Source organism: Equus przewalskii, chromosome 29 (assembly GCF_037783145.1).
Source record: "Equus przewalskii isolate Varuska chromosome 29, EquPr2, whole genome shotgun sequence".
NCBI lineage: Eukaryota > Metazoa > Chordata > Mammalia > Perissodactyla > Equidae > Equus > Equus przewalskii.
The window spans coordinates 28,824,931-28,852,026 of NC_091859.1; the positions used below are offsets into that span (position 1 = coordinate 28,824,931).

At 39.0% G+C, this 27,096-nt stretch overlaps 1 protein-coding gene and 1 long non-coding RNA gene across 10 annotated transcripts in view; one reads left to right on the forward strand and one right to left on the reverse strand.

Annotated features, from left to right (window-relative positions):
• The window catches only part of SLC41A2 (solute carrier family 41 member 2), a 124,619-nt gene extending 97,953 nt beyond the window's left edge, over positions 1-26,666 (reverse strand). For 2 of the 9 annotated variants that reach the window (XM_070600768.1, XM_070600773.1), the window contains exon 1: positions 26,174-26,312. The gene's annotated coding sequence lies outside the window, so the exon portion shown is untranslated. Of the gene's footprint in view, positions 1-4,701; positions 4,942-14,938; positions 15,279-20,058; positions 20,185-26,066; positions 26,313-26,510 lie in introns of those variants that run through there. The other 7 variants (XM_070600771.1, XM_070600770.1, XM_070600769.1 and 4 more) reach the window with 7 other exon arrangements.
• Positions 20,234-23,384, forward strand: LOC139080387 (uncharacterized). The gene is made up of 2 exons (XR_011534872.1): positions 20,234-20,495; positions 23,159-23,384. It is a non-coding gene; the product is annotated as an uncharacterized lncRNA (long non-coding RNA).
• Positions 26,667-27,096: the final 430 nt, after the last annotated feature.

A 27,096-nucleotide genomic window follows, 5' to 3' on the forward strand; every position in this document is an offset into this window, starting at 1 on the left:
ACACAGAGGATTAAAAAACAATATGTCACTTCCAGGAGATCCATCTCAGCTCTGAAGACAAACATAGGCTCAAAGTAAAGAGATGGAAGATGATACTCCAAGCACATAGCAACCAAAGGTGAGTGTAACAGTATTTATATCAGACAAAATAGACTTTAAGCCAAAAACAATAACAGGAGACAAAGATGGAGATTATAAAATGACAAAAGGGCAATCTATCAAGAAGACATAACATTTATCAATATATATGCACCTAACATAGGAGCACCAAACTATATAAAGCGACTATTAACAGACCTAAAGGGAGAAATTGACAACAATAATAGGAGGGAACTTTAATACCCCACTTACATCAATGGATAAACCATTCAGACAGAAAGTTAACAAGGAAATGGCCTTAAATGAAACACTAGACCAGACAGACTTAATGGAGAGAGATATAGAACATTCCATACAAAAGCAGCAGAATACACATTCTTCTCAAGTGCACATGGCACATTCTCAAAGACAGATCATATGCTAGGAAACAAAACGAATCTCAATAAACTTAAAAAGACTGAAATCATATCAAGCATCTTTTCCAACCACAATGGTATGAAACTAGAAATCAAGTACAAGAGGAAAGCTGGAAAACTCATAAATAAGTGGACAGTAAACAACCTGCTACTGAAAAATTATTGGATCAACAGAAAAATCAAAGGAGAAATCAAAAAATACCTAGAGACAAATGAAAATGAAAACACAACATACCAAAATCTATGGGATACAGCAAAAGCAGTACTAAGAGGGAAGTGTGTGTGTATATATAGCACTAGAGGCCCACCTTAAGAAACAAAAAAAAATCTCAAACAATCTAACACCATATCTGAAAGAACTAGAAAAAAGAAGAACAAACAAAGCCCAAAGTCAGTAGAAGAAAGGAAATAATAAAAATCAGAGTGGAAATAATGAAATAGAGACCAAAAAGACAATAGAAAAGATCAATGAAACTAAGAGGTGGTACTTTCAAAAGACAAACAAAATCAACAAACCTTTAGCTAGAGTCACTAAGAAAAAAAGAGCAAAGTTTCAAATAAATAAAATCAGAAATGAAAGAGGAGAAATTACAATGGATACCATAGAAATACAAAGGCTTAGAAGAGAATACTATGACAAGCTACATGCCAACAAATTGGATAATCTAAAAGAAATGGAAAAATTCTTAGAATCATACAACCTTCCAAAACTGAATCAAGAAGAAATGGAGAATCTGAATTTTAAGACCAATCACTAGTAAAGAGATTGAAACAGTAAGAAAAACCCTCCCCAAAAAACGAAAGTCCAGGACCAGATGGCTTCCCTGGTGAATTCTATCAAATATTCAAAGATTTAATACTTATCCTTCTCAAACTCTTCCAAAAAACTGAAGAGGAGGGGATGCTTCCCAACCTATTCTACGAGGCCACATTACCCTGATACCAAAACCAGACAAGGACAACACAAAAAGGAAAATTACAGGCCAATATTGCTGATGAACATAGATGCAAAAATCCTCAATAAAATATTAGCAAATCAAATACAACAATACATTGAAAGGATCATACATCACAATCAAGGGGGATTTATTACAGGGATGCAAGGATGGTTCAACATTCACAAACCAATCAATGTGATACACCACATTAACAAAATGAAGACTAAAAATCACATTATCATCTCAATAGATGCAAAGAAAGCATTTGACAAAATTCAGCATTTATGATTTAAAAAGCTCCACAAAATGGGTATAGAAGGAAAGTTCCTCAACATAAGAAAGGCCATATATGACAAACCCACAGCCAACATAATACTCAACAGGGAAAAACTGAAAGCCATCCCTCTGAGAACAGGACCAAGACAAGCATGCCCACTTTCGCCACTCTTATTCAACACAGTACTGGAGGTTTGGGTGAGAGCAATTAGGCAAGAAAAAGAAATAAAAGGTATCCAAATTGGAAATGAAGAAGTAAAACTGTCATTATTTGCAGGTGACATGATGTTATATACGGAAATCCTAAAGAATCCACCAAAAAACTAGTAGAAATAATAAACGTCTACAGGAAAGTTGCCAGGTACAAAATCAACATACAAAAATCAGTTGCATTTCAATACACTAACAATGAACTAGCAGAAAGAGAAATCAAGACTACAATCTCATTTACAATCACAACAAAAAGAATAAAATACCTAGGAATAAACTTAACCAAAGACGGTAAAGACCTACACAGTGAAAACTATAGGACATTGTTGAAAGAAATCGAAGAAGACACAAAGAAATGGAAAGACATTCCATGCTCATGGATTGGAATAGTTAACTTAGTAAAATGTCCATATTACCTAAACAATGTACAGATTCAATGCAATCCCTATCAAAATCCCAATAACATTTTTCACAGAAATAGAACAAAGAATCCTAAAATTTATATGGAACAACGAAAGACCCTGAATAGCAAAAGCAATCCTGAGAAAAAAGAACAAATCTGGAGGTATCACACTCCTTGATTTCAAAATATACTACAAAGCTATGGTAATCAAAACAGTATAGTCCTGGCAGAAAAACAGATACACAAATCAATGAAACAGAATTGAAAGCCCAGAAATAAAACCACACATTTATGGACAGATAATTTCAACAAAACAGTCAAGAACGTACAATGGAGAAAGGAAAGTCTTTTCAATAAATGGTGCTGGGAAAACTGGACAGTCACATACAAAAGAATGAAAGTAGACCACTATCTTACACCATACACAAAAATTAACTCAAAATAGATTAAAGACTTGAAGGTAAGACCTGAAACCATAAAACTCCTAGAAGAAAACATAGGCAGTACACTCTTTGACATCAGTCTCAGCAGTCTTTTGAATATGTCTCCTCAGGCAAGGGAAACAAAAGAAAAATAAACAAATGGGACTATACCAAACTAAAATGCTTCTACATGGCAAAGGACACCACCAACAAAACGAAAAGATACCCTAGCAACTAGGAGAAGATATTTGCAAATCATATATTCAATAAGAGATTAATATCCAAAATATATAAAGAACTCATAAAACTCAACAACAAAACAACCTGATTACAAAATGGGCAAAGGATCTGAACAGACATTTTTCCAAAGAAGATACACAGATAGCCAATAGGCACATGAAAACATGTTCAACATCACTAATTATTAGGGAAATGCAAGTGAAAACCACAATGAGGTATTGCCTCACACCCATCAGAATGGCTATTATTAAAAAGACAAGAAATAACAAGTGTTGGAGAGGATGTAGAGAAAAGGGAACCTTCATACACTGCTGGTGGGAATGTAAATTGGTACAGCCACTACGGAAAACATTATGGCGACTTCTCAAAAAGTTAAAAATAAAACTACCTTATGATCCAGCTATTCCACTTCTGGGAATTTATCCAAAGAATATAAAAACACTAATTTGAAAAGACATATGTACCCTTATGTTCATTGCAGCATTATTCAAAGTAGCCAAGGCTTGGAAACAAGTTAACTCCCCATAGATGGATAAATGGATATAGAAGACATGATAGACACACACACACACACACACGCACGCACACACACGCACACGCGCACGCACGCGCGACACACACACACACACACACACACACACACACAATGGAATATTACTCAGCCATAAAAAAGATGAAATCTTGCCATTTGTGACAACAAGGATGGACACTGAGGATATTACACTAAGCAAAATAAGTCAGACAGAGAAAGACAAATACCATATGATTTCACTCATATGTGGAAGATAAACAAACAAACAAACACACAGATATAGAGAACAGATTGCTGGTTATCAGAGGGGATGGGAGATGGGGGTAAGGAGAAAGGGGCAAAGGGGCATATGTGTATGGTGACAGATGGAAACTAAACTTTTGGTGGTGAACACAATGTAGGCTATACAGAAGTCAAAATATAATGATGTACACCTGAAATTTATATAATGTTATAAATCAGTGTTACCTCAATTTTAAAAAAAGTTTTTAAATAATAAACTATTCAATTAAAAAATACAAAAAAAAAAACAAACAAAAAGAAATTGGCACTCATTTGATAAGGGATAGATGACCCCACTGCCTAACTGAACTCCCCATCCACCAAACTAGACTAAGAATTGTTGCTCCCAGTACTGCTGCTTCTAATGAAAATTATTATATTCTTCAATATTTGTTTTTGATGCCTTAGAATATCCATCTCCTCTCCTTGGATAGGAAGATCACTAGCAAGGAGAGGCAAAGAGAAGGGGCTACATAGGGGACAAGCGGGTGCTCGGGCCTGCCTCATCTATTTCACATTCACTCACTTTCCTTCCCTTCCTCTTGTGATTATGGAGGGGTCTGGAATTCCTGCTGGAGAACATTCTTAAAATATAGGTTCTAGGACCCTAGAGCTACTGACTCAGAATATCTATGTTTGAGGTCTATGTATCTTTTTAGCTCCCCAAGTGACTACGGTGCAGACCTCCTATAGACTTGTACTAAGAATCCAGTGGGTAAATTAAGTACTAGTTGCCATTTTTTGCCACATGCAGGTTGATCAGTATACAGAGAAAGTCCGTGTTTAAAGAAAATCAGATCAATCAAACCTATGTCCAGAGTGAAGCAGAGAAGAAACCAAGTAGTCCCAGAGAGAGAAGGCCACAATATGTAATGAGACATACCTGTACTTCTGGAACTTATGAGGTTCCTGGCAGCCTTCCGTGAGCTAGACTGAGTTTCTCTTCCTTCAACCCATTCACCTCTTTTAAAACAGTGAGCATTTCACTGCCTCAAAGAGATCTTCAATAAAACAAAATACAAAACAAACCTCAAAGGGACTGAGCTTTAAGACAAGTCTATTCCACTGACGGGCCAGTCATGGATAGGCAGTTTCTTCTTCCTCTTGAAGCAGAATTATCTGGCTGATCAAAATGGAAATGCAGAAAAATGTAGACAAACCAGAAAGGATGACAGTGTTTGTATCACCACTTAGTCACCCTAAAGGTCAGAAAGCTCAAAACGCATCCTCGGGAAACTTGACCAACTAACACTACATAGAAAAATGAAGGGGAGGGAAGGGGGAAAAAGAGGCGTGTCCCAAGAAGTCATCTCTCTTAGAATACTTGCAGGACACTACCGAGCACACAGTCTGCACTGAGTTGGCCAGGAGCATCCAGATGCAAAGACACGTCCAGCTCATACCCTTGCTCCTAGCATTCTTCCTTCAGGAAAAGCTATTCAGGAGATTAGATGGTGAGATGGATACTCAACCAGTGCCACTGTGCACAGAGGCCATACAGAGCCTCTGTGTAAATTTAAAGAGTGCCTCTCAGAAAAAGGAAGCCCCATGAGAAGAGACTTGGGCTGGATTTCAGTCCCATGCCATCCCCTCAGCCAAGCACCCTCACGCACTGCAGAATCTGCATTACCTTACAGAGCAGACTGGGCAGTGGGGTGAAATAGTAAACCATGCTTAAAGAACATAAAACACAAATGGTGGACATGTATTTTTGTTGTTTGCCCAGTAGCTTTCCCTGATTTTTTTGGCCAATGCTATCTCCATTCCTCGTGTGAAACTGTCCTTCCCGTAATCCGTGAGGTTCTGGGAGGTCTATCGATCACAGTGCCCTGCCCTCCAGACCACACACTGACAGGTGACTTGAGCAGGACCTGAGTCCTTCCCTGGAATTTCATACACTTGCTGGCTTACTATTTCCTGAATGCCCACTAGATCTAGGGTTATACGATTAACAAAATAGGCACTGTTCCTGCTTCTAATGGATTTTACTTTGTAGGGAGGAGGAAAAACAATCAGGTGAGCAAACAAATGATAAGATAACTTGTGATAAAGGCTATCACAAGGAAACAGTTGATTGAACAGAAAGCGGACAACTTAAGGGGCTACCTTAGAGGGGAAGGCCTCTGGGAGAGTTTTCTCATTTCCCTTTGGAATGACATAATTCTGAAGCTGTCACTATGTGTTCCTCCTCAAAGACTTCCCTCTACCTCCACCACCGTCACCATTGCTTAGAAGAAAGCTCATCTATGTTAGAAGGGGATCCACAGACAGAGAGACTCAGGAGCCAGCATCATTAGAACGTCTGTCTCATTTATCTAAAGCCCCTGCCTCCCCTGTTCTTCCCAATTATATGGGCCAATAACTCTCCTTCATTGCTTAAGCTATTCTGAATAGCATTTCTGTCCTAACAGCTGTTTTTTAAATAATGCAATTTGGAAGTAGTGGGAATTATCTTGCTACAGGTGCATACCATGACCACATATCCCCATCCTGACTGAGGAAAATGTGCTTTTTATTTTATCCAATTAATGACTGATCAACAGTTAGTCTAATACATGCTTATTGACAAGTTCTATTGCCTCCCTTAAAGACTCCTTAAACTTTCCTCCTTTAAAGAAATCACTTAGAAACTCATCGAATAACAGATTACAATCAAAACACTTTCTCGCTGATTTAAAATAGGTCATGTACATACACACCACTAAATAAAAATTGACTGCTATATACTGTTATTCATCCCTGAATGGGTAAAAACAAGTAAAAATTTAAAAAATAACTAAATGGGGGCCAGCCAGTGGGGTAGTGGTTAAGTTCACGTGCTCTGCTTTGGCAGCCCAGGGTTCATGGGTTCAGATCCCAGGCATGGACCTGCACACCACTCATCAGGCCATGCTGTGGCAGCATCCCACATAAATAAATAGAGGAAGACTGGCACAGATGTTAGCTCAGGGACAATCTTCCTCAAGCAAAAAGAGGAAGATTGGCAACAGCTGTTAGCTCAGGGCAAATCTTCCTCAGCAAAAAAAAAAAAAAGAAGAAGAAGAAGAAGAAGAAAGAAAAAGAAAAAAATTAATAATAAGTAAATAGACTTGGACAAAGGAAACTTTGTGCCTGGCTTTACGGTGCCTAAGTTAAAGAACACCAGTGGAGATATTTATGGGTCACCCTTTAGCTACTTAGCAGGTTATACTAATCTAGTACCAACATAGCCAAGAATACAGTGTCTTTAAACTTTAGTATAGTGGCTTAGGTTTAAATTCTGAATTTTCTTTTTAAGTTATAAAGGAATAAATCTCTAGGAAAAAAGAATGCATTACTTTATTTACTAATGGCCAGTATTTGCACAAAACAGAAGTTTCAAACAAAAAAAAAAGCATTAGCAGCAGGTACAATTAGAGCGGTTAAAATTGTCATTTGGGACTTTTTATTTCCAAATTGCTACATGAAAAAAATTATTTATCTATACTTTTCATATAACGTTAATAAAAATAGCAGGCATGATTCAACAACCCTAGAATAGAGCAGCTGTCTCAAATGCTGTTCTTTAGCAGTTTTGTTCCAAAGAGTCTTTAGGTGCTATGCACAGCCAACGAGGGGCAACTCTATTTTAATGCCTTAGACCCGTGTTACTCAAAATACGGCCTAAGGTCAAGCAGCACTGGCACCACCCGGATCACCAGAAACGCAGGGTCTCCGCTCCCGCCCCTACTCCAACCTACTGAATCCAAACCTGCATTTTTAACAGCCTCCCAAGGGATCTGTGTACACATGGAAGTTTGAGAAGCACCTCCTTATACATTCAAAAAACAATCTGATTTATATCATTAGACTAAAATTAGATGTTTTCACACTTTCAAATGTGAACAAGGACATGAGCACTGGTAACACATACAACACTACTTGGGTAAGTGTAAACTGTTACAACCGCTTTGGAAAACAATTTGGCGTTATCTACTAAAACTGAAGACACTTAAGCCCCCATTCCAGCAATTCCGTGCATAAGCACATACCCCATGGAAACCTGTGCACTGTACACCAGAAGGCACATAAAAGAACGTCCTTAGCAGCATTTTCACACTAGCAAAAAAACTGGAACTAACTCACAAGAAAAGATGAATTGTGAGCTATTCATACAATGGAATATATGAAGAAGGGTATGATAAATACAAATTCCAAGAGAATGGTTATATTTGGGTAACTGGTATAAAAGCAGACAGGGGGCTTCAAAGGCACTGGTCACATTTTTTCAGCTTGGTAGTAGATACCTAAGTGTTTATTACTGTTCTTTAAACTATTCATATACAGTACATGAGAGCTTCAGTAGGAATGACACTGTGGCAGATTTTATTACTACTCCCAATTACTGTTCTCCTCCTATCAGAGGAGTATGTCTACCTCTTGCCCTGTTACTTACAGGGACTATGGGAGGATTATACTTCCTCAGGTCCACTGACGTCAGGTTTGGCCATGTGACTCACATTTGGCCCATGGAATGAGAGCAGCAGTCACACTTACAAGCACAAACAGTTATGTCTCCTTTTCCCACTTTCATGAGAATGGCATGTCCTAGGTAAGTGCTGCTTCTTCAGACTGATCCTGGGACAAAGAAACAAGCAGCTACTGCAGCCAATCCACAGCAACTCACAGGCAACACGTAACATGAGAGAGAAAGCTTTGTTGCTGAAAGCCACTGAAAGTTTGGAATTATTAGCACAGCATGATCCAACAAAAGCTAACCAAAAAAGTACATGTTTAAAAAAGGAATCGGACCCACAGATTCCTGTCCATTTTAGTTTTGGAGACTCTCTGCTATACTGAGTGCTTAAGGGTTCTGTCTACGGTTAAAGAGTTTTAAAACAGTGGTTTCCAGCCGGCCCCACGGCCGAGTGTTTGAGTTTGTGCGCTCTGCTACGGCAGTCAAGGGTTTCGCTGGTTCGGATCCTGGGCACAGACATGGCACCACTCATCAGGCCAGGCTGAGGCGGCATCCTACATGCCACAGCTAGAAGGACCCACAACTAAAAAATATACAACTATGTACCAAGGGGCTTTGGGGAGAAAAAAGAGAAATAAAATCTTAAAAACAAAACAAAACAAAACAGTGGTTTCCAAACATTAGATCTCATTAACCAGTCAAATTTCCCCCTCAAATTTACCAAGTTAAAAACAATCCTTCCCACCTCATGCCTGTTACAATGGCCATCATTAAAGGGAAAAGAGATAACAGATGCTGGTGAGGATGTGGAGAAAAAGGAACCCTTGCACCCTGTTGGTGGGAATGTCAACTGGTGCAGCCACTATGGAAAATAGTCTAGAGGTTCCTCAAAAAATTAAAAATAGAACTACCATATGATCCAGCAATTTCACTTGTGGGAATATATCCAAAGGAGATGAAAACACTGACTTGAAAAGATACCTGCACCCCTATGTTCTTTGCAGTATTATTCACAATAGCCAAGACATGGAAACAACCCAAGTGTCCATCAATGGATGAATAGATAAAGAAGTTGTGGTAAATATATATTGGAACGGAATATTATTCAGCCATAAAAAAGGAGAAAATCCTACTATTTGCAACAACATGGACGGACCTTGAGGGCATTAGGCTCGGTGAAATATGTCAGACGGAGACAGACAAATACTGTATGAGCTCACTTACATGAAGAGTCTAAAAACAAAACAAACTCACAGAAAAAGAAATCAGATTTGTGGTTACCAGAGGTGAGGGATGGGAGGGGAAACTGGAGGAAGGTGGTCAAACGGTATAAACTTCCAGTTATAAGATAAATAGGTACTAGGGATGTAATGTACAACATGATATAAGGTCCAACGACTATAGTTACCACTGCTGTTATAATATATATGAAAGTTAAGAGAGTAAATCCTGGGGCCGGCCCTGTGGCTGAGTGGTTAAGTTCGCACGCTCTGCTTCTGTGGCCCAGGGTTCACCGGTTTGGATCCTGGGCGCGGACCTACGCACCTCTCATCAAGCCATGCTGAGGCAGCGTCCCACATAGAGGAACTAGAATGACCTGCAACTAGGATACACAACTATGTACTGGGGTTCTGGGGAGGGAAAAGAAAAAGAGGAAGATTGGCAACAGATGTTAGGTCAGGGCCAATCTCCTCACCAAAAAAGAAAAAGCCAGTAAAAAATAAAGCAATATTTCTAAAAACAAACAAACCAAGAGTAAGTCCTAAGAGTTCTCATTAATAGAAGAAAAAAATTTTTTTTCCATTTCTTTTTATTGTATCTATACAAGATGATGGATGTTAACTAAACTTATTGTGGTAATCATTTCACAATACATGTAAGTCAAACCTTTATGCTGTACACCTGAAACCCATATAGTAATCTATGTCAATTATATCTCAATAAAACTAGAAAAATTAAAAAATATATATAATCTAAAAATATATTAAAAAAAGATCTTTCTCTAAAACATAAGTGTACATTTTAGCACTAGAAATGTAGACAGGACAAAATCCCAGACTAAAAGACAGCCTTTCCATTGAACACATTTAGATTTATGAAAAACTCAATGTGCCCTATGAAAGCTTTGTCATGGCCCAGCTCTGGTCTACAGAGTTGTGTCATTGACTTAAAGGAAAATAAACTAATACCAGACACTCCTTATGAATTCGACTTTAGTTACAAAAATGAAAAACATTAACATTAAAATTGTTTATTTTTAAAAGTTAGGAAAAAGAAGAGTATTGTATGTGTGTTGATTTACTAAGCCAGTATCTCAGAGAAAATCTGCTCATTGTGCTGGAGGAGGCATTCTGTTCCCACTGCAAAGGTTAAATACACTTGAAAAATCCAGCAGAGCTGTGAGTTAACAGGCCTAAGTGATGTCTAATTACTAAGAAAGGCATTAAATGGGAATTTAATACTTTACCTTCCCATAACAATAAAAAAGTTCTGATGTAATCTATTACCAGTAATTATCACATTTAGGCAAAAATCCCAAAACTTGTTGATCACGTGGGTATTTTATATTTGTGTAAATACACATAAAACCATGGTACTATCACACACATCTATACACAACCCAAAAGTCAAGTCATATTATGGTTATTATATATTTCTACTTTTGGCACTCTGAAAGTGTGCGTTCTGCTTTCATTTCTCTTTGAGTATATGTCTTCTATGTTTCTGTTTGTTAAATGTAGATAGTGATCAAACAGGATGTATTATGTGGTTAGTTAAAATAGCTTTCAGAGAGGTCATGTCAAACAAAGCTAGACCTTAGCTGATATACACAAATTATTTCCTTGTTTGATAAAAAATTTTGGTACTTTCTTTTCAAAAATATCTACTAAGTAATTAACTGTTTAACTGTATAATAAGTTCATAGGGAAGGATTATGTCTATTTAATTTGCCTTTTGCAGCACCCAAACAACAGGTTAACCTTATGGCTGCTCAGTTTTCTTCATCTATTTTCATTTAAAGATCCAAACCCGTATAAACTTAAATCCTCACCAATTTCTCTCAATGACTAACTCCTTCCACTTAAGCAAAAACTATTTTTAAAAGTCCCCGTAGCCTTTTAGATATCAGTTTCATCAGCTGAATTCCTAGCTACTCCACTTCTTATCCAAAATTCCCTTTTCCTGAAGAATTTACCATGAAATCACCTTTCTAGTACAAAGACCAAACAGCTCTTACAGAATCATCCTTTTGGTGTTTTCATGTTCTCTCTGACACAGCTCTCTGCTGTCCTGCCATGACCTCATTGCCAAACCCTCCTCCCTTGAGAACTCATCAGAACCCATGAGGACACCCTAATCCCATTTATGGGGATCAAAGAACTTGACTACTGAATCATATTAAAAACTGTCTTCTCCATTTGAGCTAGCCCTATGGCTATGACTAAAACCATTTCTCGTTTTTAACCCTTTGATTTCATTATTCTCATCCACTGGACTCCCAACAGTGCTTATTTTTGGTTCCTGTTTCATACTGACTCAATGCCTTCTGGATTTCCTAAACCAGCTAAGTTATTATCTCTATTCTTCTCTAAGCTTATTTTATTCAATCAAATTTCCTTTATTCAGCTCTCCCACTTCTATACTTTCTACCAACTTGTTCTTAAATCCAGGAACTTGCACCTCATTCAAAAGGTCACAATAAAAATATACCACCTCAAAGAAATCTACCCAAATTAATGTGGGATTATGGGTACAGAGAGGAAAGAACAGTCAAAATTAAATGCCCAAAACACAGTTAGCAATTTTCCTATCACTCATAGTTTTAAACAGAGAAATTTTAAAAACGAAAGGTATCCATTTGGTCTCCCACAGGTAATTCCCATATGGCAGAGATGACATCTTGTGTTTTCTGTGACATTTAATATATCACTTGTCCCTCAGAAGTTAAAAATCATTATGGTGATGTAAAAGAAATCTCCAGATTTCCAATGTACTCTCGCTGCTTGGCAGAGGTATAATTCATGGTATCCAGTTAAGAATGTACTATAATTAGGGGGAAAAAAAATATATGGATCTGTTCTGCTCATTTCCTTTAGCTAACCAAGGAAAAGGAACTATTCCATGGTAACAATTCTAAAGAATGAAGGTGAACCCAGTCAATAACTATCCCACAAACTTCATAAGGTGCAAGTCTCAAAATGGTCTGAACAACAGCTGTCATAGTAATTTACACGCCTTATCTTATAATTTTTATCATTGTTCAGCCCGTTTAAAAGTACTTGGAAACTGAAATATAAGAAATGCTGCCTCATAAATACTGTCCTCTCTGATGAAAAGGCTCACCTCTAAAGGGGGAGGAAAGTATTCCCTCCCACCCCCTTTTTTTTTCTTGGCTGAGATACATAAACTCCTAAAAAAATACCTTGACTTTGGCTTAAACCGGAAACTGTTTACTTAAACTGAATTCAAGTACTCACATAGGTTTCATTTAGGAAACAGGTAGTGATGTCAAACTTTCTTGACAAGTTAGGAAAAATGGGAGAAAAGTCAAATGGCAATTAAGTGCCATTTCAGTAATGCTGAATTGCTGTAGAACTGGTGGTCCTGATACTCTCTAACAAACACAAAAGCTTGAGAAGTCATGGACATGATTCAGCTACTGATATCCAAAAGCTAGCTGATTCCATAACGCAAGCACTCATTTCTAAGACTGCCCACTGACAGAAAAGAGTAATATCATAAGATTTATCAATCCTAAAATTTCTATATGCCTAAAAGATACCCAAACATTTGTAAAGAATTTGTTTAAGCCCAGAGAAATAATCAGTGGGTACAATAAATCTTCTGTATAATAAGCCTCAAGACATCTCAAGTAATTTTTCAGAGGAAACCAGAGCCCAAGCAACTGATTTTTGTTTTCAGAATCACAACCCTCAACTCTACTAAAAAATAAAAATAAAATTAATAAAGAATTTTTTAAAGAATGCTTTCTTTGGAAGAAGGATACATCAAAAACAAGCCAATGAATCAACTAAAACACAATCCACAATTAAACCATTTCTACTTATTGAGAAAATGTTGACAGAATAAACATGGCGTGTGCCCAAAGAACTAAGGGTACTGAATAAACAAAGTAAAGTTCTTTTCTACCAAATGCCATCAGTTAGATTACACCTAGCCCTACCAAACCAAGAGAAAAGTGAAAAAGAATTTCAATCATTGAACTAGGTATTCTGATTAAATTGTCAGTCATACATAGTTTTTATAATACTGAAAGCAAACAACTACCAGAAATATCAGTTACTGTCACTGTTGAAACAAGCTGATGACTGGATGGACAGCAAACAAGGTGAATCAGAGAACTCTTGTTTTGAAGTTGAGAAACCACTTTTAAACCACAAAAAAAAGTATACTTCCCCTACTCTGTCTTAAACATTTCTTACATATATCTTATTAAAAAAAAAAACTATCAAACAGGGGCTGGCCCAGTGGCGTAGAGGTTAAGTTCGTACGCTCTGCTTCGGCGGCCCAAGGTTCACAAGGTCATCAGAGCCCAGGTGCGGACCTAGCACGGCTCATCAAGAAACACTGTGGCGGCATCCCACATAAAGCAGAGGAAGATTGCAAGAGATGTTAGCTCAGGGCCAATCTTTCTCACAAAAACACACACAAAAAAACGACCAAACACAGTGACTCTCTCCTGCAACTGACATTCATTAATTTCCTACAAACTACAACTCTGAACATCACCTTCTCATCATTTATCCCTATATAAAGTTGCATGAAACTTTATTCATAAATTATAGCTACAGAAAGTCTTACTACCGAAAACTGGTATTTTTACTTTAATAATGATTGAGCCACCTTTTTCTTTAACTTTAGCAATGAGGAAACTTACAGCAACATCTGAAACTCAATCTGTGATCAATTTATTCATCTCCAACTTTTATCTTCTCTGGTACTGGTTTTGTAATTCTTTTTTTTTTAAACCAATATTTCTTACAGGTGTTGTTTTTCATAAACTGACAACACCTTTGTGTAAAAGTATACATAGGAATAAAACATAAATAACACATTTCCTCACCGGTTTTCTCTGGCACTTATAAATATGAAATACCTAATTTTAGAAACTAGGCAACTAGAGTTCATCGGTATTTCAAATGAGCAGAAATTATTATTCAGAACTTATACAAAAGTATACTTTCATACTTTTACCCTTAACACATCTTTATACTCTTAGAAAGAATTCAGTTTTAAAAATGCAAACACACTTCCGGGACCAACTTAAAATATACACTTGACTCTTTGTATAATTCAACTGAAAATTGAAAATAAAAGCTGCCAGAATTTTAAGGTGCAAAAAGAATGTCAATGTGTCAACATTTAAAATAAAAAAATCTTTTCAAGAAAAGGGAGAGGAAGAAAGGAAGCTGCCGTGTCAAAGTTTAAAAGAAAAACGAAAGTTTCTTTATAAGATAAGTGAAAGGAAAAAATGATTTGCCACATGTAGGGTTATCATTTTTCTTCTACATTTAAGACCAAGGGTGTCCCATAACTTTCATGGCTATCCCATTTCAAATATCTACTCAGAGCACTTGTGGTCATCCACAGTTCCTTCTCTCTTCTCTGTTGTGGAGGTGAAGCAGCCACTATACCCTGATGAGGCCACATTAAATCACATTACCTTCCATTAGGTGATGAAATAGGACAGCTCTGACACCGAAGTCTTCCTCAGCTGGTGGCCCAACATCACCTACCCTGGCTGGGACACCGTCACAATGGCACCATCCAGGTGGGGATGAAGCCAATCTTCTACCTTTCCCAAACTGTACCTTCCCTGGTACACGGTGAAGTCAGTTCAAGCACACAAACTTATTACAAGAGATTATATGCAGATTAGATAAACTACAGGTGCACAGCGTTATGGTGTTCAAGTTACTTATCATCTTGGCATCAAACTGAAACAATGACCTAACTTTTTCAGTATCTTCACTCCCTGCAATCAAGTCTCTCCTCTACCCTTTGGTCAGGACAGTGTACTTTTTTATTCAAATACCAGTGTGAAAAAAAAAAAAGAAGCCCTTTGGGCTCTAAGTCCAACTTGAAGTTCAAGCTAAAACTGCTCTCAAAGCCACCCCAAAACCAAGTCAGTTGCCATATAATTGGTCTTTGCTGATAAAAATGTCCTAACTACGCTTCTTTCCCAGCTAATTTGAAACTGCTTCTAACGTCCACAGGCATGGAGTTCTCTTTTATTCTTTTTCTTTTATTCACAGAAGCAATATGTGTTCAATGAAAAAGAAAAAGTCTAGGATGAACAAAAATTATTTATTCTGGAAATCCACCATCCAGAGATAATCACTGATGACATACTGGTGTATATGATTTTACTATATTTTTTCTCTATATATGTTTAAAACAAAAATAGGCTCATATTACACATACTGTTTTGTATCCTGCTCTTTGCGTTTCATAAAATACAAAAGAATTTTCCTAATCAATATTATTCTACAGTCATTTATTTATTTATTTTTGGCAGGGAAGGAGTCACCCTGAGCTAACATCTGTTGCCAATCTTCCTCTTTTTTTTTTCCCTCCCCAAAGCCCCAGGACATGGTTGTATATCCTAGTTCTAAATCCTTCCAGTTCTTCTATGTGAACCGCCGCCGCAGCATGGGGACTGACAGACGAGTGGTGTGGTTCCACGCCCAGAAAATGAACCCAGGCTGCCGAAGCTGAGTACGCCCAACTTTAACCACTAGACCATCAGGGCTGGCTCCTACAAAGTTATTTTTAATGGCTAGTTACAGTTTCCTCTTCCTAAAACTCCCAGGAGCTCTAAGACTTCTTCTTTCTTTCCTACTTCTCTCACTCCACACATTCTCCAATGGGAACACCACAACTAAAAGGTAACAGCCTTCATTCAATTAACACATCCTAAACACCATCAGACAACTAAAATCCTGCTGTAGTCATTTTTCATAGCTGTGATCTCATTTATATTTGTTAGATGATAGTGAATAAATAATTGCATCTGTCCACCAAGCTCCAAGACAGGGCCAGATTACCACCCTGTCTATGGTGTGTCTCCCCTACAATCCATCACGTGTAATTCAAAACGATAACAAAATAAGAGTCACAAAAAGGTATGATTTTTCCCAGAAAGACTGCCTCACTGTTTCTTTTAAAAATTACAAAACATTAAGCTATTTAAATTTTCTCCTCTTTTGGTGCCCTCTTGCTAACGCTCAAACACACGCTTAGATTGCCTGTTAAGCATTGCCCCCAGGGAGTGAGAAAGGAATAGGTTTTGTTCTAAGGAATAATATGAGCTTAAATTCAGATTATAGAATCTATGCACAGTCAAAATCCCAGCCTGAGTATACAGATTTCAGTCAGGTACCTTTTGAAAAGGAGAATACTAACTGCCCGTTGAAAGCTGTGGAATCAGTGGCAAACAGTACGCTATGTTTGAAATTGTACAGGGCTTACCGGGATATTTGCTATGCTTTCATTAGCTGAATCAATCAATAACATGACGTGCACTGAGTGATTTTATGGGGGAATTTCAAGTGACTTATTCAGCAAATCTTCACACTTCAATTAAGAGAGATGATTTGCTTCCAAAAAAATTAAATGTCAAGAAGTGTCAACACACTAATGATACTGACAGTTGTTAAGAGCTTGGGCTGCAAAGTCAAACTGCTTTGGCTTCAATTCTGACTTTCACCAGCTGTGGGACCTATGCCTCAGTTTCCTCAAGAAAAGAGATCTCCTTCATTGGCTTATTGTGAGGCTTAAATGGCTGAATACATGTAAAGTGCTTAGGACAATGTATTGAGCCTTCAATAAATGTTAGCTACTTAGCATCATTATTCATCATTATTGTTATACATTCTTAGAAAAGCCTCAAAACCTAGCTTTCCACCTCTTTCTCCCCTCTCTAAGGAATATATTACACCACTGAATCACAAAAATGTTATACATTGCTGTATTGAACCCTTGGCTTATAATTTTCAGATCAACTGTTTTGTTCCCATTTTCTCTAAAAAATCAACTGAAGGTTAATATTTACATTTTACACAACTTATCCATCCTACTTTTAATTAAACCGCCAGTGTGCTATAAACTGTGGTGTACATGCACTGACCAATATATACACACACTAACAGTACTTATGTATACTCAACATACAGGTGTTCAGGAAACCACATGTTTTAAAAGGAAAAAAGAAAACGGAAGCTGGAATAGGAAGTAGCTCTTACACGATTGTTAAATTTAAGTATCATCTCTCATGTATTTTTTAACTTTTAAAAAGATATCTAAATAACATTTTTACAATTTACAAATACACAGACTACCGTAAACCATACTGCAAGGTTTACGCTGGACTAAAGAGTAAGTCTCCTCAACCAGAACGTGAAGCATGAGAAAGTTGGAACCCATCGTGAGTTTGCCTGGGTTATACGCAAAACTCATAATCTAGAAATGCTAGAGTATGACAGTTTTTTGACTTTTTTTACAATGAGAATTAGAATGTTACTATAAAAATGTGTTATTAATTGTTTGTTATCTAAAAGATAGAGGAAAATGGCAGATATAATGAAGAAAATAACAGGCCGGGCTTTGGACTCTGGGACTACTTATTAATTTTGCTTTCTTGGTCACTGATATAATAGCCTGCTTTAAGTCCCAAGAGAACGCTGAAAAAGATTTCCCCACTAAATGCTCCTTTGGCCCTATTAATTTCCTATATTGTTTACTCTTACCTTACCAGGAATACGAATAACTCATCAAAAAGCCACTCGGGGGGCGGCCCCAGGGCCAAGTGGTTGGGTTCGCGCACTCTGCTTCAGTGGCCCAGGGTTTCATGGGTTCAATCCTGGGCATGGACATGGCACCGCTCATCAGGCTACACTGAGGCAGCATCCCACATGCCACAGCTAGAGGGACCCACAACTAAAATATACAACTACGTACTGGGGGGAATTTGGGGAGAAAAAGGAAAAATAAAATCTTAAAAAAAAATAGACTTCATTTATATGTACTTATCTCATGTAATCTTTTTTAAAAACCTAGGAGACAGACATGTTCATACATTACAGTTTAGGAAACTGAGTCTCAGAGAGGTTAAGTAATATGCCCAAGTTATAAAATTAGTAAGATAAAGACTTCGGACCTGATTTCACAACTTTTTGACTAACCAACTAATGATAAGGAAGACACCACAGGCATTCTCTGTTAGGATCCTTCTACGCCAGTCTAAGTGGCCATGGGGATGAAGATTATAGAACCAAGGTCTTTCTGGTGCTCCCTCGCCACTCCACTCTGCCCAACACTGGAGTGGAGTAAATTGGATTCAAGTTATTTTTTTTGACACAGTTGATTGCTCAAGTATGAAAACAGCTCCTTCCCAGGTCTCATTTCTGATTCACAGGTGAACTCTCTGCATTATCTTCTATTACACAATTAATAAATGAACAAATATTTACTGAAGACCCAGAAATGTAGCCATATCATAAATGGCTCTTTTTATAAGTGCCATATAAAATAGTGTAGAAGGAAGAGACCACTTATATCATTAGTACCTGCCCCCCAAATGTTCTTACTTTAGAATACATTATTATTATTACTGGACTTATTTAGATGAAGGTTGCCCTTTATTAGTCTACGAGCTTTTGATAAAAAATTCTGCATATTCCCTACTCAGAATCAGTCAAAATGTAGTTGTTCACTAAACACATGTTGGAAGAAGGAATGAATGAAATGATGATGAGCCTTAAAGAACCTCAAAGAATAAGTAAGAAGTAGAGAGATGGGAAAAAAAGAAGGGGAAGTGCGTTCTAACAAGGTGACTGGTAACCAAGCAGAAAATGGCTGGAGAAATGAATAGATGGGTCTGAGTAGAAGAGTCATGTCACCAAGCAGCAAAATGGTAAACCAGGGAAGATCTGGAAGTCCTGACTGGGTGGCTTAGGACTTCATTTTCCAAATTAGGCCAAATGTTTTTAAACATTTATTTTTAACGCAGAGGAAGTCTTTGTTTAAATTAAAGCCCACATGAAATCCCAATATATAAAACAGGTAAAAGCAAAGCAGCAGAGGTTGAAGCACCGCTCTGCCCCCAGCTTACCTAATGGGAGAGGACCCTGAGCCCCTCCTTGGAGCACAGTTTGAAAAGCACTGGGTTAGAAAAAGGTCTGGAAGGACAGATACTAAAGTGCTCGGAGCACTGGCCCCTGGAGAACTGGGTTGGCCTAGGTTGCAGGGTAGGGTAAGAAAGGACTCGAAATATCATTTTCACTTTTTAAATCTTGCATAGTTCTATATCATTTGAACTTTTGTTTACATTGAGTACTTTTTACTTTAAAAAGTAATAAATAAGAGCCATTACTCTAAAAAAGCATTTTTAATGGCTAAATTTCTTCATGTGGATTGCTGCATTTTAATGAACCATTTCCTTGTAGCAGGACATTTTCTTGACTAAATTACATTGCAGTGAAAATGAACATTTTGCCCATAATACTTTCCCATATTTAGAATTATTTCCTCAGGATAAATTTGTACAAGTTAACAGTTTCAATTTAAGTTCTACAATGCACTGCTTAAAATAGGATTCTGTAGAACATAAAAAAATAAAATTCAATGAGTATTTTTTAAAAGCCATCCTATATTAGCAAAATTGGATTCTAGCATTCATGTTTAAGATATGTAAAATCTAATTTACAATACTAATTAGCAAAGTTTCCACATCTCGAAAATATATTAAAGGGGAATTTGAATCAGAACTTGAAATCTCTCTACCTTTCATGAATTTTTCATAACTTCTTGCCACTTATCAAAACCATATATTGAAAGAATTTTTCCTTCACAGTTGAGTCTCACAATCTAATTCTGTGAAGTCACAGAACAGTGACAGTACAATCCTTCTCTGGCAACAAACTGACATCATCATTAAATTCTTATTTGTAAGTTCTTTGGGGTATATGGATGTTCTATTTTTACTTCTAAGACCAAAATCTATTTCCTGTTGCCTCTCCATGAAGCTCATATGATTGATACATTCTCACCTAATTTATTCTCTTTGTCCCCAGCCATCTTTATAAAGCTCCCTTTGTGAGTGCTCAGAGAATGTCTATCTGTTCAAATAAAATATAAATGCCTGCTGGATTGCCTCCTCCTGCGAACAATCTGTTATTGCTGTGTACACCTTAGGAGGAGAAACTCAAAAATCAGGAAAGGTAGTTGTTCTTTTTCTTATCTCTACTACCGTTATAAAACAAGATTTTTTGTTAAGTTATTATCTTTTAAATAAGTACCTATGGTTCTATCACTAACATGATTCCAACTGAGAAAAAAAGAATCTCTAATAAAAACTTTTTCATTTTCCAAAAGCAAGTATTATTAGAAACATCAAGGTCCTGTGGGGACCTGGAATTGGCCACCCCAAGATATGTCTCTTTGGCATGATGATTACTTGAGGCTGGTTACTTTGCAGACAGGAAAGCAAGTGAAAAGTAGAACTTGCTTGCCCTTTGTTAGGAGACATTTACATTGTAAAGGAAATCTCCATCTGTAAAGGTCCCTCCCTCTCTGTACCAGGAAGAAGAGGAGGATGACTTCATCTCTAGAAACTCTTAATCAATACCAAAGGCAAGGACTTAAATCTGCATTTTGTTTGCTGTACTTTTGTGGTAATCTCCCATGATCCACTCCCCCTCCACCCCCAACATCCTCCTTTGTCCTTAGCTGAAGATGATATTTAAGGTGAGGGCTTCAGCCATTTTGGCGAGTTGCTCAGTTTGCCTGAGCCTCTCCCATGTATACATGTTATAAAGCTTTGTTTAATTTTCTCCCGCTATTCTGTCTCATGTGAATTTAATTCATTCTCCAGCCAGACAAACCCAGAGAGGGTAAAAAAAATGTCTTCCTCCCCTACAGTCCTTTCTACTACTATGTAACAGTTCTAATATTAAGGCTATTTAGACTATCAACAAAGATTTGCTTAGTCCCTTCTGAGTCTAGGATGCTAACTGCCAGAGATCCGATGCGAACAAGACAGAAACAAGGTCTGCTCTCACAGATCTTTTGGTCTTGGTGCAAAGGCACTTAGGCAAACAAGAAATCTTCATGAAATGAGAGGTTCCAGTACCAAAAATAGTGTAAAGATTCTTTAGAAGAAATAGATTGGAACTAGATTTTGGAATACCTGTAACACTGGGCCAAGGAATTTGAAGTTCATACTCAAGTAGACAAAGAGTAGGTACTCAAAGGGATCTTAAGAAAATATGAATCTAGTCAGGCCCTGATTAAAACTTTTCAATGGCTTCTCATCTCCTCTAAGATAAATCCAAAGGCTCTAACAAGTTAACTAAATCTTGCATAACCATCCCCACGTACCCAAGACCTTTGGCTGTGGTCATACTGCTCTTTTTCTTGTTTCCTCTATTGTAGGGATTTTCAAACTTTATACGTCACAATCAGTACGTATCTACATGTGACACTCTTATTTTCGATTTTACTTCTTTTTTAAAACATGCAGGCCACAACCCACTTGATTTTACAATCTACTGGTAGGTGCCTAGGTGCCTGCAGTTTGAAAAATACTAGTTTATATACCATTCTCTCACTTCTTCGCCTTCCCACATGTTCTTTTTGTCTGAAACACTCTTGCTGAGACACAATGGGCTACTTCCTATTCTACTTTGTGATGTTAGCTCTTAAACATCACTTCTGTGACCCTCTTAGATTAGTTCCCCTTCCTCTGTGGTCCCAAAGTACTCAACGCTTTCTAACATTTATTATGCTACCATTTATTGTGCTAATTGTCTTTCTAGGCTGTAAACTCTGCGAGAGTAAGGACCCATTCTTGTTCACTGCTTAATTCTGAGAACCTAGCCCCGCACCTTTTACATATGAGACACTCAATAAATGTTTGAGGAGTAAAACAAGTAAGGAAATGAACTTGAATAATCTACGTATTTAACCTCACAATGAAATGATCACCCACTTAAAAACTGTTAAGAGGGTTAGCTATCTTCAGGGAAAATATATTCTCAGTTCCAATTTTATAAATGGTGACTAAGTTTTCCTAGACTAGCCCACAAAACACTATTACCCACAACACACTTAACTGATGAGAGGATGGCTGCTTATCTCCCTCCCTGCAGTGACAATAGAGCTTTCACTGCTCTAAGCAGAAGAAAATTTGTATTGAAAGGACACTTTTCTTTCTCTCCACCCCAGCAGTAGCTCCTCCTAGGGAAAGTGACTTATCTAATAGCTAAGATAGGGACAAAGGTCAATATTGAAGACAGGCCCCACCCCTGAGCTCTCACTGGCTCTCCTGGACTTGTATGGCTTCAAGAAGAGAAAGTGTCACTTTTCATTCAAACTCCTGAGAGGTAAACTCCTTGAGACAGGATTTTCCCTCCCTGCATGGGGGACCTGCAGTTTTTTAGGTGCTAGTTTCATCTCAGTAGGTAAATTAAGAAGGAACAGAGTGAGCATGAGTCTAAGCTAAATTCTCCAGTCCAGCTTTACCAGAAATGAAAATTATACTATTACTTCAATAGCATTTTAATCTTCATCTGGCTTCTTGCATCTAATCTCAATTTGACCAGAATGTGGAGAGAGAAGGGGTATAATTAGCACACTGAAATGCTTCAACATGAACAACAGTAATCCCAGCCTGCTTTCTGAGTCCTAGGAGAAGAGCAACAGAGGAACAAGGTGTGGCAAAAGGGAAGAGGAGTGGAATGAAGGGGAAGGAGGTTCTTCCACATTTCCTATTTAGAATTTTTCTTGGGCAAAAAGGTCTAAGTAAGTTGAATCTGTCTTTATATCCTACAACCTTCTCTTCCAGATTGTTACTTATTTTTGCTTTTCTTTTCTCATTTTCCAGACCCCTCACGTCCATTGAAAGATGTCCATTTTCAACACCCACACTTTAAGAAAAAGAGTAGGTTGTGCCCAAACCTCCAAAATGTCTCATGATCCCTCACTACTTACATCTCGCTGCCCTCCTCAAGTTGAAAACTCCCATTTCCATAGTGCAGCTGATGAAGGGAAAAGCAATCTGATGAATCCATTCACGTGAAGGTAAAATAGCCTTTGAACCCTACTGGAGATACATGTGTATTTTTTCATTATATATATTTATTTTTATATTTATATACATATACATTAAGTTACAGAAGCTAACTACATATATAGAACCTAGTAATTGCAGAGAAAAGATGGAGGTGCCTAGAAGTCTATCATAAAGAAAGCAAGTCTGCTTTGACCAGTATTTCCCAGGGCTCATGTCCCCAAAGTTGTTCCCAATTTTCACTGCCACCTACTTTCAGTCCTTCTCAATAAATGACACTAAAAACTCCAGTGGGCAGAGAAGGCCATCTTGGGAAAGGATTTGTAGCTATAGGATATCTGTACCTCCAGGGGCGAGTCAGTAACAATCATTATTAGATTGGATAGGTTATATTTTCAATATGTTTGATAATCATTCCATTAGCTAAAACAAAACAAAACATACACTCAGGTTATATATTGGAATTATTAGCCTCATTCTACTAATGAAGTCAATGAGGCATAAAAGGGTTAAATAATGCTTCCATTGTTTTGTAATTTAATAGCTGAAGAGCAGGATGGGACTGCTCTTCACACACTTTTAATCAATTGCTTCTCCATTATTTCCACATGGAAATCTTTAATTTTATTTTCTATAATGTTTCTGAAATTTGGTAGTGTATTTTTGAACAGTCATATTAGAGTAATAGAAAAATGAGCTTGAATTCCCAGGAGGCAAGTGTTTTGCCTTTTTCAGTGGTTTTTGCTATAAAGGACGTAAGGCTAATGCTGAATTTGTGTACACTCAGAAATTCACCACGAAATAAGCATAGCAGCATTCATTCAGCTGTAAGTGGCTCTTAAGTTCAGTGCCATCAAAAATATTTATGTGCCACCCACATATGATTATAACTCTCATAAACACTACACAAACTTAGGAAAAGAAGATCTTCCACTTTGCCTGAGAAGTAAGCATATAAAATTTCAATTGAGTAATTGGTGTTTGCTATTTTTTATTAGTTTAGCTAGTCACCAAAATAAATTATTTGTAATTAAAGCCACAACTGGGACTTTTCAAACCAAGCTTAGGAGAGATGAAAATGCTAACTGTGTGTGGTGTTTCTTGAGTCTTGACATGTCACGAACAGACCTTTGAGGGTCTTCTCAAAATATCAGAAAAGGGGAAGGAGCAGTAAGATACCCAAGAATTGACAGGTAGGGTATTCTGAAAGACATAAATGGCACTTGTTCCCTTTTCCTCAAATAGAAGCATTATCTTGCTTGGTGTCAGGCTGGTTGGCGTTTTTAGTCAGAACTAGCCCCTAAACCTAGAATTTTTTCTACAAATGAACAACATAGTTCAGCAACAAAAAGACGAATAACTCAATTAAAATATGAGCAAAAGATCTGAACAGACATTTCTTCAAAGAAGATATACAAATGGCCAATAAGCACATGAAAAGACGCTCAACATCACTAATCCTTAGGGAAATGCAAATCAATACCACTTCACACCACTAGGATGCCTGTCACAAAAATTAGCTGATAGACAACAGCAAGTGTTAGGACATGGAGAAATTGGAACCCTCATATACTGTTGGGTGGGAACGTAGAATGGTGCAGCTACTTTGGAAAAGTTGGACAGTTCCGCAAAAAGTTAAACATACAGACCCAAAAGAAGTGAAATCATATGCCCACATAAAAACTTGTACACCAATGGTCATAGCAGCATTATTCACAACAGCCAAAAAGTCGAAACATCCTTAATGTCCATCAACTGATAATGGATGAACAAAACGTGATATTGTGGTACACCAATACAATGGAATATTATCCAGCCACAAAAAAGCACGAAGTACTGATAAACGCTACAACATGAATGAACCTTGAAAAGATTAGGCTATGTGAAAGAAGCCAGACACAAAAAAACACATATTGTATGATTCCATTTATACGAACTTTCCAGAAGAGGCAAATCCACAGAAACAGAAAGTAGATTAGCAGTTGCCAGGGGTGGGGTCAGCGGAGAACGAGGAGTGACTACTAATGGGCACAGGATTTCATTTTGGGGGGATGAAAATGTTCTGGATGGTGGTGACGGTTGCAAAACTTTGTGAATATCCGAAAAGCCACACTTTCAAAGGATGCATTTTATGGTATAAGTATATCTCAATTAAAAAAAAAACACAACAAATTGTTCAATTACAGGAGACTGCATAGCTATGTAATATACATGTAAAGGTAATATATATGTATATATACGTATATTTAATCCCTTTCCATAAATGAACATTTGGGGTTTTTTACTGAGATACACTTCCCCTATGTAAAGAAAGGAATGAAAGAAGAGGGTGACACAGAGCGATCGCTGAGCCCCGAGCCGCGGACCTGGGGTGTGCCGAGCCAGCCTCACAGCGTCTGCATCCGTCTCACCATCCACCCATCACTCAGAACACCTGAGCCTGGCCCGGCGTCCGGCGCCCGGGACGACCGGCCCCGGCGGCCGCCCCGCTGCGGCGCCCGAAGCCAGCCTGCCCTCCGCCCGAGGAGGGGCGGGCGCGGCGGCCCGGGCTCGAGCGCTGCCCGCGGCCCGGAGGGGGCTCGGCGGCTCGGGGGGCCCGCCGCGCGGCCGCTCCCCGCGGCCCCAGCCCTCCCGCAGGGCCCCGCCCCACCTCCCTCCAGCGCCCGGGATGCGCCCGGAGCCCGAGCCGCGGCCACAGCCGAGGCTGTCCCTCCATTCCCACCTGCCCCGGGGCGCGGCAGCGGCGGCGGCGGCCGGTGTGAGGAGAAGGGACCCCGCCTCCTCAGACCCGAGCGAGGCACCCCGGCGCGGGGTGGAAGGCGCATTCACCTAGTCCCCCCGCGGCGGCGGCGGCGGCGGCTGCCCAGGGCCCGCGGCTCCTTCCGACTCGCGCGCCTCCTCGCGCCCTCGCGGCCCCGCGCTGACAGCCCGGAGCCGGCGCCCGCGGCCCGCTCGCTCCCCGCCCGCCGCCCCGCCCCCGCGCGGCCGCCCGGCGCAGGCGCAGTCGCGCCGCCGCCCGAGAGAAGCGAGCGCCTGGTGATGTGGCCGCGGAGGCGGCGACCTGGAGCCCGGGCGCCGCCCCTGCCGGATCCTTGGCCGAGCGCTGGAAGACGCGGGCAGAGAACGGATGGAGGAGAGCCAGGGGGCCTTTTTCAGGGGGGCCTACCCGAGAGAGGAGGGCTGCGGCCTCTTCTCGGCAGCCCTCTCCGTCCCCACCGACCCACGCACCGCCGCATCACCGCCTGCTCCTAGGTCCGAGCCCCCAAATCTATGACTCATGATTTCTGTTCTCAGACCAAGGGGATTTCTCTTGGCTGGACTCGGTTTTCCTTCTCGCAGACTGGAATTAAAACCAAAGCACATGTAACTCTGTGCGTGCCTTTCCGCAGAGCAGCGCAGAATGGGCCGTGCGTGAGCCGAGGTCGGAGAGAAACGGATGGACCCCTAAGGGGATGAGGTTTAGGGCGGCTCCCAGCACCCTACCAGCAGGAGACAGGTGTGGAAGCAAAGTGCAAGGGCGCTCTGCAGATGGCTGGAATGCCAGACCTTTCGAGCTTGCCCACACTGGTGTTTAAATCTAGGTAAAAGTGAGCCAAAGTTTGCAATGTAAAACGGATACCTCATTTATTTTATTGAACAACTATTTCTTGAGCACCTTTTGTGTATGATTCAGGTAATGGGCTACGCCCGGGAGAGTGGGGGGTATTCCAGTGAACCAAACAAAGTTGTCAGGCAAAGAGAGACTGTCATTT